We start from the raw sequence: 19,752 nt of genomic DNA on the forward strand, positions 1-19,752 counted from the left end.
GAAGCCCTGTATCATTTTCATTGTTTTGTTGCATTGGGTTTTGTATTTTATTATATCTGATTTTGTTATATCTGATAGTATTAGCAGCTATTTCAAAGGTAGCAAGATATATTATGGTAGCAACTTTGAATGTACTATTGTCTTGTTTTGAAGTCCTTCATTGCATTCATTGTTTTGTTTTTATTCTTTCTATTCTATTCTGTTATGTTTGATTTTCACTATGTCTGAAGGTATCTGCAGGTATTTTGAAGACAACAAGAGGCAGTATGATAACTATTGTTGATTTTGTATTGTTTTGAAGTCCTGTGTCACTTGCACTGGTTTGGTTTTATTCTATTTTATTTTCCTTGATTTTGTCCTCTTTAAAATAAAAAAGAAAAAATCCCACTTTTGTTTACAATTGTTTTCTTTCCTTTATTTTTAAAAAGCAAAACAGAAAAAAGGGTAGAAATAATGCAGAATTTAAAAAAAGGAGCCAACACTAGTTAATGTATTACATATTGTTATCTTAGAGGTACTTATTCAAGTTACAAGATCAAAGCATAAAAAATGGGCAGATGGGGCTGGGGATTTAGCTCAGTGGCATAAGCGCCTGTCTTGCAAGCAGGCAGTCTTGAGTTCGATCCCTGGTACTGATAAAAACGAAAAAGACAAAAAAAAATGGGCAGACAATCTTTATGATGCCAGCAGTTGTGAGAAGTTTCATAATTCCAAAGCTGTTAATTGATAAAAAGTGAATCTTAGAAGGGATGAAATATAGCTATTATATCATATAGCTAATAACTGAACTAACTTCCATTCAGTCTTCATTTCTCCAGTTGATGCTAATGTTCTTGGCTTCCTACTCTTCTGTTTTGGCCATAATAAATATTTCAGTTCATTATTAAAAAAGAAATAATCTCTCAGGTAAAAATGTTGGAAAACTTTAATGAACAACATAGGAAAGAAATAGAATGCATGAAACAAATTCAAAGTGGTATCAAGGAAATTAAAAATGCCACTGAAAACTGATGTGACCACTTCAATGAAACTGAAGATAAGACTTTCAGACCTTGAAGGCAGAATCACAGCTAGCAATCACAAAAGGAAAGAACTCTTAAAAATAACAAGAGATCATGAAAAAATTCAATGGCTTCAAGATGATGAAAAGACAGAAGATGGTGGCTTGATAGGTAATTGGGTGGAGAGCCTCTCTGGGAAAAACAGCTCAGATGCTGGAATTTGAAAACATGGAGAGGGCTGGACAAGGGGAGAGGAATTGTGATTCAGGAGGAAACTGAGGAGAAAGAAAAAGGGGAAGAGGAGGGGAAAATGTGGGTGGAGGGCTGGAGTAGGACACGCTCACTGAGTCCCGTCCCATGCTGTTCTGGGAGCACCAGGGAGTCGCACAATCCACGGTTGCCTGAAGCCGCAGCCATTGATAACGGGAGTTGGTGAGTCCCAGGCCCTTGGTGGGGAGACATGGTGCAGTGTGGAGTGGAGCCAAGATGGAGAACTACATTAATTCTTGATAAGTGCTGGAAATTGGGTTCCGTGGCAGGTGTGGCCACCTGGAAGACACATTGGAGTTGGGCAGGATAGGCCTGAGTCCAGTGCTGAGGTGGCATCAACCAGCTGTCCCTGGCCCAGAGAGGACTGGTGGGACCTGCTTTGAGTCATGTGCCTGGGTGGAACCCAATAGCCAGGGACGAAACTGTCCTGAACCTGTGATGTCTGCCACAGCACAGCCTAAGTTGCTGAAGGCACTCACTGGTTGACTGGCTCAGAGAAGTGGGATCAGCCTAAAGTCCTGATGTGCACCTCAGATAACAGCAAACTGGAGAAGGCAGCAATCCTGCAGCCAGCACTCTTCAGAAAAACTGTAAGCAATATGGAGAGGGCCTGAGATCTCCACCATACACCTGTCTGAAAGAAAACAGAAACATGAAAAGAGAAAGAAATAAGGAAAAACCTCCAGCTGCTAACCCTGAGAAAATAAGTCCAGGAGAGGTAAATACAGATGAGAACCAGTGCAGCAAGCATGCAATATTGACCACAACATCAGCGGGCATAAAGAAACACCTTCATGACCTCCTAGACGAACTTAAAACTGAAATTCCAATCCAAGTGAGGCAAGATATAAAAAGATTAATAACAGAAATGCTAAGCCTCTCTCAAGAAGACACAGATGGAAGAATGGAGGAACCCAGAAAAGGAAGAGAAACCTTTGGTGAAGAATATAAACAAAATCTAGAATACATGAAACAGATCCAAAAAGATTTCCAGGAAATTAAAAACTCCATTGAAAGCAGGCAAAATGCCTTGACAGAAACTAAAGTTAGCCTTTCAAAAGACAGATTTGCAATGTGTGATCATGAAAGAAAAGACCTCTTAAAAATAACAAGGAACCAGGAAGTAACAATTCAGAGGCTGGAAGATGACAAGACGATCTATAACTTAAGAATAAAAAATGTGAGCAAAGAAACAGGAGTAACCACAAATGAATTACAAAGGCTATTCACAAAAATAATTAAGGAAAACTTCCCAAGCATAGGAAAAAGAAATGATATCCAGATAAATGCGGCATACATAACTCCAACCAAAACAGATCTACACCCAAACATATAATAATCAAGATCCCAGAAATTCACAACAAGAACAGAATATTAAAAGCAGTCAGAGAAAAGAAGTAGATCACTTTTAAAGGAAAATCCATCAAAATAACAACAGACTTCTCAACACAGACTATTAATCAAGAAGAGCCTGGAGTGAAGTAGTCCAAGCCCTGAAAGAAAATAGCCTCCAACCCAGATTGATGTACCCTGAAAAACTCTCTCTCAAAATTAATGGAGAAACAAGATGTTTCCAAGACAAGGAGGAACTGTGGGAGTTCGTGGCCACCAATCCAACCCTACAAAAAATACTGAAGGACATTCTAGAGAGAGAGAGAAAAAAAAATCCAGCAACAGTGGCAGAGGGCCCACAATGAATGGGGCAGACAGTGGAATGAAGGAGAAAAATGGACACATAATAGCAGAAAAATAGAATAGCAGAGATGAGGCAGAGAAGGTGGGTTATAATGTGTAATATAGATAGCCTTGATACACTAACTAAAAGAAACACAGGCAGAGTAGATTAGGAGGCAGGATCCATCGAGATGCTCTGAATAGGAAATATACTCAACATGAAAGAGGGTTAATAAATTGAAAGTCAAAGATGAGAAAACGATGCTCTATGTGACAGGGAATCAGAGAGAAATAGGGACAACTCATCCAGCAGCTGCAGATAGGTTGGAAAGTCATGACACTTTTGTGCAGTGAAGAACTCCTCAGCTATAAGGAAGGAAAACCTGATGGCTTTAGTAAGTAAAGGAATACAGCTCAAGATTAAGCTCAGAGGTAAAAGTGTTCAACACCAGTTAGATAGATAATGGGTTGCCCCCTAATCTAAAAACTAAAGGAGTTGGTGGGACCCAAAATATACAAAGCACCCTGAGAAAGGGAAAGGGGAGGAATTGTCTAAAAGAAGAAGGCAGAGAACATTGTTAATAGTGTATCAGGATTTAAAAGCCACATTAGTCTTATTGCTCTGTTTAGTTTGATTTTATTTTGTTCCAGTCTGTCTACTCCTACTAGATTTGAGGGCACAGACAGCTATCCCCAAAATAGCAGGATATAATATGGTAAGTATCCTTAATTCCCTATTAACTTAAACTAAAGCCCTGTATTACTTACATTATCTTACTTTGACTGATCTTATTGGAAGCTTGTTTGTTAGACTGCTGTTTTGTCTTGACTGATTTTATCTGAATTTGATATGCTTGATAGTGTCAAGTCTAAGAGTAGAGGCAACTACTCTGAAGATGACAAGATGTAATAAGATACCCATTCCAGTTTGATTATTAACTGCTTTTGAATTTCTACAATGTCTCCAATGTTGTGTTTTTATTAAAATTGCTATGTAATGCTATGTTCAACTATATTATGTCTGATGATGTAGACAATTCTATTGAAAATAACAAGAGAAAGCATAATAATTACTGTAGATTACCCAATATTGTGGTTTTATATGTCTCTTTCATTTCATGTTTTTCTAGGAATTTTATTGTCTTGTTTTGATCTGTTTTTCCCTATAATACAGAAAGGATAGGTATACATGTAGAGATTCACACATGTGGAGAATTTCTAATCAATTTATGGGAACAGATTATATAATGCATGATGTAATGAACAGATTCTGAAGAAGAAGAACACTAAGATTCCCAGTACTAATTCTGTAGCATTGTGATATAAAATCTAGCAATACTATTATTCGCTGTTCAGAATGGTATTAGTTTAGTCGCTTATGTTTAATTTCAGCATATGTAAAGATATGGACAGCTACTTCGAAGAGGATGAGAGACATGATGGCAGCCATTGTTGACTTCCCTAATGTCAGGTCTTGAAGACCTAAAATGACTTCATCATCCTGTTCTGATTAGATCAGCACTGTAATGTTCAGTATGTATTTACTGTGTATGAAGATGGGACAGCTAGTTGGAAGAAAACTAGAGACAATATTATAGACAATGAAGATCTCCAATGGACTTTCTTTGAAATCCTTGTTTCTTGAAATTATTTCCTTATGATCTGTTTTGTAATGTTTAATCTTACTCTCTTTAAAATAACAAAAGATAAAAAATAGATGATGGAAAGAAAAACCATGTAAGACTGAAATATACCAATAAAAATTCAAGCATCAATGCAAATGATATAAAAAATTGTTTGCAGATGAATAGCAGAAAATGTTCCAAGCATGGGAAAAGAAACTGATACACAGGTAAGTGAGGCATATAGAACATCAAACAGTCATAAGCAAAATAAATCTGTACCTAGATATATAATAATTATGATCCAAGAAATCTTAACATAAAAGCAGAATACTAAAAGCTATGAGAGAAAAGACACAACTCATCTATCAAAGTGATCCCATTAGAATCATGGATCACTTCTCAACAACACAAATCTTGAAGTCAAGATGATCTTGGAGTAAAATATTCAAGCCCTGAAAGAAAGTAACTTTCAACCCAGATTGATTTATCCTGCAAAACTATCTTTGAAAATTAATGGAAAATAAGGTATTTCCATGACATAGAACAAATGAAGAAATTCATGTCCACCAAACCAACCCTAGAAAGAGTACTGAAAGACATACAAGATAGATTTAAACATGACCACATTTATCAGAACAACAACAGAAAGAAACCACCAGGCGGACAAGCAATTAAACAAGGAGGGGAAAGCAGTCAACCAACAGCAGGCAAATGACATGACAAAGTTGAGCCAGTACATATCAGTTATATTCACCAATGTAAGTGGCCTTAATTCATCTAGTAAAAGAAATGGATTGGCAGAATGGATCAAGAAACAGATCCAACAATATGCTATATAAAGAAGCACATCTATCTGAAAAAGAAACTCATTGACTAAAATTCAAAAGATGGAAAACAATTTTCCATTTGACATTAACCCAGAAAAAAAGCAGTGGTGGTTATTTTCTTTGCAGACAATGTGAACTTCAAACCAAAATGATCAAAAGAGATTAAGAAGTTCACTATATATTTGTTAGGGTAAAAATTCAAGGGCAAGAGATAACAATCATAAGTATATACACACCAATACAGGAGCACCAAACTATATAAGACACATACTAATAGACATGAAAAATCAAATATGCAGTAACACAGTTATAATTGGGGACCTTAATACCTTATTGTCACAAAGAGATCAACCAGACAAAGTCACTAAGAAATAACAGAACTGAATCAAATATGTGAACAAATGGATAGCCATTTACAGAGTGTTCCACCCAACAATCTCAGAATGCACATTCTTTTCAGCTGCACTTGGAACATTCTTTAAAATAGACCATGTATTACCCCATAGAACATGCTTAAGTAAATGAAAAGGGATTTAAATTATCCATGCCAAATATCTGACCATGGTGCATTGAAATTGAAAATTAATGGCAAAAGAAACTGAAAAGCCTACATAAACACATGGAAATTAAATAGCACCCTACTGAACAACCAATGGGCTATAAGTGATATAAACAAAGAAATTAAATAAAATCTATAACTAAGTAAAAATGCAGATACAGAATGCCAGAACCTGTGGGATGCAATGAAAGCAGTCCTAAGAGGGAAATATGTAACAATGAATTGTCACATCAGGAAACAGAACAAGCACAAATAAAAAATCTAATGCTACACCTAAAGCTTCTAGAAAAAGAAGAGCAAGGCAAGGCCAAAGCTCACAGAAGGGAGGAAATTATAAAGATCAGAGCAGAAATTAACACAATTGAGACTAAGAAAACTCTACAAAGAATAATGAATTGAAGAGCTGGTTCTTTGAAAGAATAAACAAAATTGATAAATCCCTAACCAACTAATATAAGAAAAGGAAAAACTCAAATCCAAGCAACAAGGAATGAAAATGGTGAAACTACTACAAATCCTGTGGAAATTCAGGAGATATGAATACCTACTTCGAAATCTTGACTCACAGAGGCTGGAAAACACTGAAGAAATGGACACAGTCCTAGAAACATATGAAATCAGAATCAAGAAGATATAAAAATTTTGAATACTCAATATCAGTTACTGAAATTGAAAATGTAATTAAAAACTTAACAACAAAGATAACAGGTTCTGACGGATTCATGGCCAAATTCTACAAGAAATTTAGAGAAGATTTAACACCAATACTCTTCAGATTCTTTAATAAAATTGAAAGGAAATCAGTTCTAACTCATTCCTGGAGGGAAGGGAAAGAAAAAGGGGAAAAGATTGTATGTAAATATATTGTATGTATATATATTGTATGTACATATATACATATGATTGTATATATACATATACCAGATAGATAACTATACTACTGATCTCTTTTATTTCATCAAAAAGAACAGTTTGTTCTTTCACTGTTTAATTGTTTCATCATTTTTTTCATGCCTAAATTTTTTAACCTGAGCAAGTGCTTCTGGGATAACAGTATGCAATATATTAACTAATGTTAATTTCCTACTAGTTTTTGAAATTCTGCATTGTTTCTTTTTTTTACTTTAAAAAATCTAATAATCAAAATTAATTAAAACAAGTCAATAATCAGAACAGTTACCTGTGTTGGTAACTTACTATTTGATTTCTGTAAGCAGTTTAGTGTTTTAAATAATCAAGATGTTATATAATGTCATATATATTTAAAGCAAATTCATAGAGACACAATGTAGAATGGGCGTGGTCAGGGACCAGACGGTTGTGGAAACTGAGAGCTACTGTGCTATGAGCACCGTGTTTCAGTCCAGGACAATGAAAATTTCTGACGTCTGATGGTAGTCATGGTTACATTACAGTGTAAATATACTGGATGTCACTGAACTGCACACCTTAAAGTGGATATAATGGTAAACTTTATGTCATATATCTTTACCATATTAAAATAAAATTAATATTTTAACTAAAAAATTAATTTTCTCCTTTACATAGCTTTACTGTGGAAGCTTCCTTGGTTAAGACAGTACATTGCAGGCAACAGAAGTGGGTTGGTCTGTATTTTATCCTTCAGAGCTCCCTCCTGTATGTTTCTGTGTTGTTAGAATGGGTCTCTAGGAATATTTATAATTTCTACAAGATATTGGCCATGTTCTGAGATCGTAGCCATCAAGCACACGATCTAGAACAGTGCATTTGATCCCTGTAACATTACTACTCAGGAAGTCGTGCCTTGCTCTGGGCATAGCTTGGGCTTCGTACTGTCTTGTCTAATTTCAGAGGGTTTCATTCATTCAGAGTTCAGTCGGGATTCTGTGTTGTTTACTACTAACCTTCAGAGAGCAATGAAAGGGGTAGCAGGATGCTGCATTTTCTTCCTAGTAGAGGGGCGGAAGAGAAAAGTAATAGTGTGGAGATAACAAAGATCTTGTGAAAAGCTACCAGCTAATTCTTTGGCACTTGACTTACTGAGAAATGTACATTCACTTTGGAATAGAGAGGAGAGGAAGAGTATTTATACTGTAAGAAATAGCTTATTGGGATTGATTTTTTGTTCTTTGAAATCTCAGAAAGCTTTAGCCAATTTATATTTATATTTTGTCAGTTAAAATGCTCCTTTGATCAAGGTTGTGCTTATTAATCTCTGGCATTTGTTCGTTGCTTCTCTTAGTGGAGATTTAGTGGGTGACTTGTGTGATCTATTTCAGCATTCATAACCTGAAGCCCATATCTGTTTTCAGAGGTAAACAAGTTGAATTCTTCAGCTGAGCAGCCTTGAGTGGCTGCCAAGTGACAGACAGAGTGAAGAGATAGCTGAGCCTTGAGACCACGGAGGAGAGAAGTGTGTTCTTGGCACTTAGCTCTAAATGCACCTGTCTGTGCTTTGCTTGCTAATGTTGCTGCTGTGATTCTGCATAACATATTTACCTTTTGTCTCCTAGTCTTGGGTTAGGTTTACCAATATGAGGCACTGAAGAATGAACTAGGAGACTAGTGGAGGGATAAGGGACAGTTTGCTTCCTATACCTGTCAGCATAACACTTGCAACACCCCTTTATATTGGCAGCACCCTTGATTTAAGAATTTAACTTTTTCTTTTATATCCCAATAAAAAACTTTATCATATAACCTGAGCTGTAGCAGCACCAGGCAGGCATCAACCTCCCCATCCAGAGCTCAAAGAAGAAATTTGGTGTTATGCATACACACATGACATACACATGTTTTACCAAGTTTATCACTGTAAGTAAGATACCTTAGGTAGGAGCGAGTAGGAGACTCTAAGATAGAATTAAATTAGTAAGTATTAAGAAGACAAGAGGGGGAAGGTTGTGGGATTCTTTAAATTTTCTGTTTTGACTTTAAGTTTTGTACTTTTTTTTGCTAAGGGCTATTAAAAACTATAAAAGTCTGTTCTGTGACATAGTCTATGACAGAACTATGACATAAAAAACAGAACTATGACATAAAAAATGACCGGCGCAGCTCCCCAATAAGACAGGAAACACTTCAGGTGGGTAACAGGAACTGCCATCTTTATTGTTGTGGGTTCTGTCTTATATATCTGACTGTAGCCAATCAGGCTGCCACGAGGGCTGCCACGAGGAGGAAGGGCTGGAATGAGACGCGGGCTCTGGCTAATATACTCAGCTGTGGTGAATACGAAGTGAGTACAGGGTGGCTAATTTGGAGAGGGACGTAGCGCATTGTGGAAGCTGGCGTGGTCCTTAGTCCCGGGTGGGGTATGGTATGTTGAGCACCTGCACCCAACATCTCCCCCTTTCTTTATAACTGACGCAGGGTCTCCAGAGGTCGGCGCCCCTCGTGAGGGATGCGGCCGTCATGACAGTGCCTCACTACTCGTTGGTGCTCTTTTGGAGGGGGCGGGAAATCTGTTTTATGAGCCCAACCCGCATGCTCGCCAACATGGAGACCGGGGTGTCTCCTGGCCAAGGATGACACCCCCTGCGATGCTTTGCTCCACACCTGCGTCACAGCATGGCGAGCCATGCTGCCGGGCTTTGACCAGATTCTACGGCCAGCAATGCTTGTTTGATAATTGCTTTGTCCCTATTCCTTTGTCTGTGAATCCGACAGAGCAGAAGTAAACTGCCGAATGCGGCAAGTGTAGCTCACTATCATGGCCATGATTCAAAAATCTCCCCCATTGTGCACGAGCTGGATCACAGGAAACTCGTCTGGGTCTGCCATAGCTGGAACTGGAGTACCTGCATAACGACAGCTGAAAGTGCACTGTTATCCCAACATTGTAACACATAACAGGTTGTGGTGGAGCAATTTAGAAAAGTCATTGGCTGCAAGGGCCATATGAGATACAAGAAGAAGGGGAAAAGGAGGCTACTAACCAGAGGAGAAAAGGAGGCTACTAACCAGAGGAGAAAAGGAGGCTACTAACCAGAGGAGTTGGAGTCTGGCCCTAGGTGTCATGCCCTGGGCAATACCCTCCTTTTGTTTATTCAGGAAGGGGGAGATGTTCTCTTCCGGGTCTCCAAAATGGGCAGTCTCTTTTTATATGTCCCTGTCTGCTGCATTTAAAGCAGCCTTCTTTCGGGCGGGTGCCATTCTGTGGCGCCACTCTGCCTTCCTGACCTTCTTTAGTTAGCTTCATTAACATGGCCACCAAACCTGAGTTGGTTAATGGCCCCCCCGATCTCCCAACAGAGTTTTATCCATGCCTCAAGGGGCCTATTTTTGTATGGACTAATGGCAGAGCGACATTCTTTAGTACATTGCTCAAAAATGAGCTGCTTAATGAGCGGTATGGCTGTCTCAGCGTCCCCAAAAATTCTCCCTGCCGCCTCCATCATGCGGGCCACAAAATCTGAAAAAGGCTCACTCGGGCCCTGCAAAATTTTTGTCAAGTGGCCTGAGACTTCTCTCCTAGCCAAGACCCGTTTCCATGCTTGTATGGCTATTCTCTTTATCTGTGCATACACCTCTTGTGGGAATATCAGCTGGTTATTGAGATACTGCCCTTGTCCTAGTAACATATCCACGTCCCAGGCGGCCTGATTGTTCTGGGCATTAGCTTGGGCCTGCTCTGTGGCAAGTTCAACATTCCAAGCTTTCCAATCAAGACATTGGCCCGGGCTGAGCACCGCCTTGCACAAACTGGCCCAATCAGCAGGTGTCATGGTGTTTCCTGCCAGGGCTTCTACTAGGGACAGAGTATATGCCCCGTTAACACCGTACATGGTGCTGGCCTCCTTAAGGTGCTTTATCGCTTTTATATCTACAGGCAGGTGGGCTCTGTTTCCCTGAGCATCTACAGCAACCGGAAAAGCCTGGAGAAAACGGCCCAGGCCTCCTGGGTCCTCTTTTTTGACTTGATGCCATAGGTCTTCCTGGAATGTCCCAGAGGATGCCTGGACCCGTTGCAGGCAGCTACATAGCTGATGGCAGGGTCTCAGGTAAACATGATAATCTGGTGGGTAGGGAGGCAGAGCCGTAGGTCTTATACGGGGCGGCCCTGGGATCCCATACTCGCTTTCATTGACCCATTTACTCTGAGAAATCATGTGTTGCAGCTCATTTATGGCCTCAGAGTACGGCCCTCTCGACTGCGTGTGTGTGACTTCCCCTCTTTCGGTGGTGTCTACATCCATCATTTTGTGTACTTCTTCTTCCTCTCCCTCATTATCTGACAAGTCCTCTGTTTCTGGGCTGGATACAGTCACCTCGCCTGCGACACTGGGTTCGCGAGATTGCTCGCGGGAGGATTCTGCCTGATGGTGACCAAGCGCCATGGCGCTAGCCCTTATATGGTCACGACAAGAGGCGTCTTCGAGGCAGCTCCTCACTACCACCCAAAGGGGTCTGACTCCTGGCTCCAGGAGGCCATTTTCTGCTGCAAAGTCAAGATCTCTCCCTAATTTATCCCAGCTGGGAATGGTAACGGACCCCGTGGGACCAAACCAAGGTGCTACCTTATCGACCTGATCCAGGAAGTTTTGAATTTGTTTTTGTTTCATTTTTAATCCCTTTTCCCTCAGCAAGTCGCCCAAAGCGACTGACAGCGGCTGAGTAGCGGTGTTACCCATGTTAATCAGAATTTCGAGAGTTTCTTTTTATTTTTATTTTTGTTTCCTTTTTCTTTTTTTTTTTTTTTTTAACTAACAGGGACAGCTTAGTCCCCGCGCCCCTTTACGGCGCCCCTAAAACCGGCCTCTTTACGGCCCCCGGAACTCTCTTTACGAATTCCTCAATCCGGCCTCTTTACGGCCCCCGGAACTCTCTTTACGAGCTCCTCAATCCTTGCGACGCATCCACCCAAGGTTGCCCGATAGCCCCCGCTATCCGGCCCAGCAGCACTCGCTGCCTGTTGAACAGTTTAACCTGTCAGCCTCCCGCCCGCTGAGTAGCCCCTGCCATCGGCGCTTGACGGTTTTACCTGTAGCGGAGAAAGAGGTTGGTTCCCTGTACTGTCGGAGAGAGGGTCTCAGTGCTCCTCATACTGTCGGAGAGAGGGTCTCATTCCCCGTACGGGCCACCAGTTGACCAGCGCAACTCCCCAATAAGACAGGAAACACTTCAGGTGGATAACAGGAACTGCCATCTTTATTGTTGTGGGTTCTGTCTTATATATCTGACTGTAGCCAATCAGGCTGCCACGAGGGCTGCCACGAGGAGGAAGGGCTGGAATGAGACGCGGCCTCTGGCTAATATACTCAGCTGTGGTGAATACGAAGTGAGTACAGGGTGGCTAATTTGGAGAGGGACATAGTGCATTGCAGAAGTTGGCGTGGTCCTTAGTCCCGGGTGGGGTATGGTATGTTGCGCCCAACAACAAAAAAAAACTATTAAAGTCTGTTCTGTGTTAGTTTTTTTGGATTGACTTGAAGAATACAATCTGGCTGCCTTCCTCTGGCAAACAGGGTTATTGTGTGGGCTATTCAGAGTGCCAACACATTGGCTAATCTCTACGTATTTCCTAGATTTAGAGCTGGGATCTGATAACTAAGTGTCTCCCAATTGACTTATATGAACAACTCTGATCACTTACATTTGAAAGTTTGTAAAGAGATATTTTGCATAATATGTTTTTAATTATTATAGGTGGCTTCAGAAAGTGTGCCCTTGACTAATTCTAAAAGGAAGATATGTGAGGGAATGCCACTACCCTTGAAAAGCTGTCTAATTGCTCTTCTTTGTATACCAGACTATGGTAGGCAGTACAGTCACTCAGTTGGGAAACTTAAATAAAATGCGTATAACTAGATGCCTGGGTGACAGGGCCAAGTAGCCATGGCAAAACAATGATCAGATCTGAGATACGTAGGCCTATGGCACTTGCTAATTAACGGAGGAGTTACTAGCAATGAAATAAGATTCAATGGTACTTGAAATGTTAGTGGCAGATAAAGATGCTATTTGGTATCTTTGACAGGCCATCATAGGTGATTCATTGTGGTTACCTTTAGGATTTTGGAGCCACGCTTTGCCATCATTCGTGGACAGCTACTCTCTCTTTGAGAAGGCCTGGGCTTTAGTAGGAACCGACTGCTTGACATTGGGTTTGACCCACAGGTTCTAAAGTTACATGTGTACAGCACAGTCCATCATCAAATGTAAGCGATATATATGTGATTTGATGACCTGAGAAGATTCTGAAAGGTACCAGTAAGAAGTGACCCAAATCCCCGCTTCTGCTATAAATCTCTTCCAGCAGGCTGAGTCACCTAAGTAGCTCAATTTGATTACATTTATACTTGCTTATATAAAAATGTCTTGCTTAAATGGATTTATTCCTTATACAATAAAAATTCTCAATTATTGTCATATTCTAGGCAGTACATCAGGCTCTGAGTAGCAGTCAGCATTTTAGGTGAAGATACCTATATGTATGGGGCTAAAATTCTACATGAAGACAAATATCTTAATAGTAAAGACCTTACTAAAAGATGAGGGATAGTTCTAGTAAGTGCTTAGGAATAAAGAGAGTGAGTTATGAAGGACAAACAAAATAGTAAAAGTAGTAAGAAGTTAATGGTAGTTATAATAAATGCTCAGAAGGAAAATTAAGTGGGTTATATAATAACAACTATTATATGGGCAAAACCAGAAAGGGAATTGGAAGTGACATGGACTTAGAAGAAATCAGTCATGGTGCAAAGCATGAAAGAGGAGTGCTTTATTGCAGGCAAATAAAGAGCAAATATTAAGGTACTGAGACAAAAATGAGCCTGGGATACTTTCATCAGAAAGATGAGAGGGAAATGGGACATAGAGAACACAGAAAATGTATAAAGTGTCCACCCTGTAAGGACTTTTAGAAGTATTTACATTGTTCTTCCTTTTACTGAAGATTCTTGGGAATTGTGAAATATGCCTGCAGAAGTACCTGTAACTGCTTCAATTTCTTCCTATCATTTTCTTCCTGTTCAGTTTATTTTAAATATTTAAATACCTGATTTGGCTCTGGTGATCAGCCAGCAGAACTTGGGAAAGTCTGATATTGAGCATAACCTGTAGTACACGTCAGATAAGAACAGAAGATATCATGTGAGATGAGACAGGGAGGAATTCCCTTTGTCTTCTATGTGTAGAGCTAACATTTGTCCCTATATAACTCCTTAGGGTAAATAAAGTCAAAATTTTATTTTTGTAGACAAACTATGTCAAATGAGAAAAGGAAAAACATCTTGAAATATCTTGTATTTTAAAGCTCTAAAATAATATGATAAAACAATTTTGTAGCAATAGCAAAAATATTCTTCTATGAATATGTTTGGAAATTGCTGACAGGCTAATGATGTGAAATATGTGATTTTTGGAAAAAATGAGCAAAATTTGATCCTGGAACTTGGTAACCAGTTGGAAATTCTTTAATTTAGGAAAAATTACTATTTTTTAGGTAGCGATATGTATAATACATTCTACTTGGATAACTGTTCTTTTTTTTTTTTTTTTTTTGGTATGAGGAATTCAATCCAGGATCTTTCACTGAGCTTTCTCCTCCGGTCCCTTTTCCTATTTTTAAATTGTGGGTGTTCTTTAAAGGCCTGTAGTAGAAATCATGCATGTGATTTTTATCTTATGACTCAGGAAATATGAGATGAGGTAAATAGCTTCTTGCTGTATTTCAGGGGGAAAAATTCAAGGCTTTAGTATTTTATTGATTTAACCAAAGTCAAAGGCAATGTCACATACATGAATCTTATTGGATCAATTCAATCAGATTACACTTCAGTTTTATAACTAAATTCTAGCTTAATTGTTTGGGTAGGTACATAGATTTAACTGATAAATAATTCCAGTAAAAATACAATGTTTTGCTAATTTTAAAATTGGTAACAAATAATGTCATTCGGTTGCTATTTTTGAAGTACTTATTTCATTAAAAGATTTAACAATTATTTCAACTGTATAATTAGAGTTGTCAGTATAGAAAATGAAGTATCATTTAGTTTACTGAACTCCAAGTTTGTGGTTTCTAATTGTCTTACTGGAGACTTTGCTCTTGCATTATGATGACACAACTTTCTGAAGTCAATGAAATATAATGGAATCCTTGATTTTTTGGGGAGGATTATGTTACAAAAATTCTGTTTGTGTTTAACAGGTCTGGAGCAAAAGAACATTTTTCTTATTTTTGAAAAGTTGAATAAGTTTAAGAGGAAATAGATATAATTTATTCTAAATCAGAGATGACTTAATATCTTTATATATAATTTTTCAAGAAAAATAGGTTCTTATCGAAGAAGAACCTGTGATGTTGCTGTGATGTTCAGTAGGTTGGGTGTATTCAACGTATTTTAGTGTTTTATTATGCCATCATAAGTTAAGGAACATTTTTCATTCTGCTTAGAAGGCCTTGCTTATGAAGTAATATTTAAAAGTGGATTTACATTAGTTGTAAAAGTATAACATAAACACTTGGGCAGCTACAGAAAAAGGATGATTTGGACAATTTTATTGTATCTTCTGCTTATATATGAAAAATAAATTTAAGTATGCAATCTCGTCAGAATGAGCCCACATAAAGCTATTAAAATTAGAATGCAAAGAACTCCCAGCAGAGGGAAGTCTAGTGGTATCTGGATATGTCAGGTGCCTTAAGCCATGGTCTTGATAAGTGAGTTTAATACCGTGCAATGGAAATGTAAATATGAAGCTGGCCTTACTCAAAGTCTGGAGGGTTACCAAAAACATCTTGATGGAAGGATTGTGAAAATCTGGAGAATCTTTAAGGCCTTCTCCTGAAACAGAGCTTAGGTGAGCACAGATACAGAACCTGAGAGACTATAGGGAAAACAGGGAACATTTTATGTAATTATTATTTTATAATTTGAAAGCTCACATATCAAAATAATAAAATGTATTAAATTCATTTTATAAAACTTTGGATGACTGAATTAAGTCACTTTTAAAATGTTCAATGATTTATAGACTTTGATTATAGGAGAAACTAACAACCAGAGTTAAGGATCTAAGGGGTAAGGATCTAAGGGGTAAGTTAAGGATCTAAGGGCCTGCCTACAATATTCTCTACAAGCAAGGGATGGAAACATGGAGTTTGGGAGATTCATTCAGCCTTACAGGGAAATCATTTATTGTCCTAAAAGTGCCAAAAGGCCAGAACATGAAATAACTAAAGATTTGCCCGAGTTTCCCACTACATGCAAGAGTCTCTTAATCCCCATGATTCACACCATGAACCCAAATGTTAGATTTCTGATTAACCAATCTCCACTGTTTTTAAAGCTGCCTTGCTAACTGAAGCTGAATAGCTAACTACAAAGCTATTCAGACACAGGATGCAATCAGAGTCATGACTATGTGCCCTGAAGTGACAGTAGTTTAAATTTTAAGGTGTAGAGATATCCTTTGGGCCTCCATGACGAGGTTCTGTTCTGGGGGTCAAGGTCAGCTAATGAGGTTAATCTCCTTTTTCCTCTTTACATTTTAATACCTAAATAGAAAATGGGTGCAGACAGCCCGTGGAGGGCAGCAGATTCATCTTTATGCGTCATCATACTGTGGGGTGAAGAGGGGCTTTCCTTCTCCATCCTCCTTAGAGATCACAATACTCCTGTAAACTCAAAGTGAGGCAGGAACCTTCTTTAAACTTATTCTGCATTTTAACCAAGATCCAAACAGCTTCAAACTGTCAAACTGACCAGTGCTTTGTCATGCTCCTTTCAAAGCAGCTTCATAATGTCTTGTTTCTTCTCTTACTTATGTCTCCTGTCAAAACTCAGGTCTGCCAATCAATTCAGCTTACTCTGTCAGTCAACTTTTCCCTTCCTTAGTGTGGGTGAAATCTAATTCGTGTCTGAATGCAGATCTTGTGGAACATGTACTTCCAGAGCCCTCTGCCTCCTGTATAAAGCAGATCTTGGAAAAGTCAATTATCTGCATATACTCACTTCTCTATTTTTAGCCTGCACCAATATGATACATGTATCATAATTGTTTTCAAGAAATGATGTCGTAGTAGCTTGGTGGAATGATTTTTTTACATCCTGTCAATTCAATCTTCTGATGAAGGTTTGGATTTATTTTTCTTAACTGTTATCTGAAGATTTAATTACAAGATAACTCTATCATTTTATTTGGCCTTACTTGGGGTACAGGCATGTTTTCTGTCTACAGCAATAAAATTACAATGGAATTTTTCTCTGTTTTGAATGGCAGGAAGATTAAGAAAGGGACTCTTGTTTTCCATAGCTCAGGAAGTAGGACAAAGGACATTTCTTCACACTGAACTTCTAAATCAACATTTGTACTCTGTCTACATTAGACATAGGGTTTTAAAGTAATATTTTAAAGTTATTTTCTTCCTCATATAATGTTAGTGAACACATCAAGGACTCAGAAACCTGCCCTCTTTCTCCCCAGGCTTTGTGATGCTTTGTGAGCTCTGCTAGTTGCTTCTGATGGTGATCTGAACATTTCCTACTATACAAAGAACAGGGCACTGTACAAGGTTAGAAACAAGAAGACTATTTTTGGCTTAACCTTTCTTGCTGTATAGTAGAAAGTGCAACAGAATGAGGAGATGGAGTAAGGGGTGTCTTACAGTTTTCTTATAGTTGTCTCTAAAAAACTGTGACCTTGCCCAAGACATGGAAATCTGGAGTCATAGATTTCATATCTGTTAGAGATTCACAATTTCCAAGAGTTCCAAAATTATTGTGATGTTAATTCCAAAAAGTTAAACTTGCTCCTCAAACTGTTTACAAAGGATCTCTTGTTCTTTCAAAAACTTCAGAGTGGCCTACCTTCAAATAAAGGCATCTTTTTGTATACATGTGACCCAGAGTTGGGGAAACTACTTTCTCCGTGTTAGACTGCTCCATTCTTCAAGGCTCACTGAGAATTAAGTTTATTAATTTCTTGAATGTGTAATGTCTAAATCATACCCAAGTGTTTCTGTTTTGCTTTCTGCCTTTGTATGAAGTGGGAAATTTTATCTTAGGCTCTACAGGGGATCTTCTGGTAATGGATCCTAGTCTCTGTTTAGGATCTTCCCTTGGACATGAAAAGGCCGAGTTGGTAGTTTAAAGTTGAAGTCTGTTTTCCTCACCGTGTGTTAAATCCTTTCTGGCAAGCACCATATCAGATGTCTTCTTTTACTGCAAAGGTTCCTCTCTCCTTAAACAGTAAAGGCGAAAGCATTCATTAAGTCATTAATTTTAAATATTTGCCTCTCACATACTTGCTAAAAGAATATTAAACATTTGTGTAACTGCCTTTCCTAATATTTTAAAATAGATAAATCTAGTATTCAATATAAGCTTCAGTGACGGAAAACAATTGTAATTCAGGTGAAATGTAAATTTCTTGGAAATCTGAACTCTACCATATAATTATAATATATGCATTTCCTTTAACAGAAGATTTGAGGACAACAATGTACAATGTATATACCATTGTTAGCCCCCTGACTGATGTATTTTTAAAGTTTTAAAAATTTTATTTAAGGAGAAAAAGAAAAAAAAAACAGAAAAAGGTTACAAGTAATACAGAATTTCATAAAAAATAAACAGTAGGAAATCACTAATTAATAGATTACATGGTGTCATCTTAGAAATAGTCGTTCAAGTTACAAAATTAAAGCATATAAAGTGGACATTCAAACAGTGAGACTGCAAACAGTTCTGTTCAATGATCCAACAAAAACTCAGTAATATGGTTATCTATCTTATACGCTTAAATATATATGGAGTTATATTCTTTAGAGCACTTTCTTTTCCTCTCTTTTTTACAATGACAATTACACATTTTGGTTTTTATTACTCCCACTTTTTTTGAAGAGACTAAAACCAAATGTGACATAACAAAACAGAGCCAGTCAAATCAGAAGGATGGACATAGTACATGATGTAAAAACAGAATACAAGATGATCAACCCAAAAAGATACTCACAGACTGAAAGTCAAAGGATGGAAAACAATATATCATGCAACAGGAACCCAAAGGAAAAGTGGGGGTATTCTGTTTGCAGACAAGGTGAACTTCAAACCAAGAATGATCAGAAGAGATAAAGAAGGTCATTACATACTGGTTATGGGAAAACTTCAAGAGGAAGAGATAACTATCTTAAATATATATGCAGCAAATTCCAGAGCACCCAGTTATATAAAGCAAGTATTAACAGAAATGAAAAACCAAATTAGCAGTAACACAATTATTACAGGAGACCATAACACACCATTGACATCAAGGGACAGATCAGCCAGACAGAAAATCAGCAAAGAAATAACAGAATTGAATCACACCTGTGAATAAATGGACTTGGTAGACATATACAAAGTGTTCCACCCAACAACATCAGAATACACATTCTTCTCAGCAGTACATGGGTCATTCTCTAAAATAGACCATATATTAGCTCAGAGAGCAAATTTAAAAAAATGCAAAAGAGTTGAAATTATCCCTTGCATGCTATCAGATCATAGTGCCATGAAATTAGAAATTAATGATAAAAGATACTGCAAAAATTCCACAAACACATGGAAACTGAATAACACACTCTTCAGTAATCAGTGGGTCACAGGGGAAATTAAAGAGGAAATTAAACAATACCTACAAGTAAACAAAAATACAAATACAACTTACCGGAATCTGTGGGATGCAATGAAAGCTGTCCTCACAGGAAAACTTATTGCACTGAGTTCCCATATCAGGAAAACAGAACGAATACAAATAAACAACCTGATGTTACACCTCCAACATCTAGAAAAAGAAGAGCAAGTCAAGCCCAAAGCCAAAAGAAG

Source organism: Cavia porcellus, unplaced genomic scaffold (genome assembly GCF_034190915.1).
Source record: "Cavia porcellus strain 051 isolate PalLab524CR breed Dunkin Hartley unplaced genomic scaffold, mCavPor4.1 scaffold_19, whole genome shotgun sequence".
Classification (NCBI taxonomy): Eukaryota; Metazoa; Chordata; class Mammalia; order Rodentia; family Caviidae; genus Cavia; species Cavia porcellus.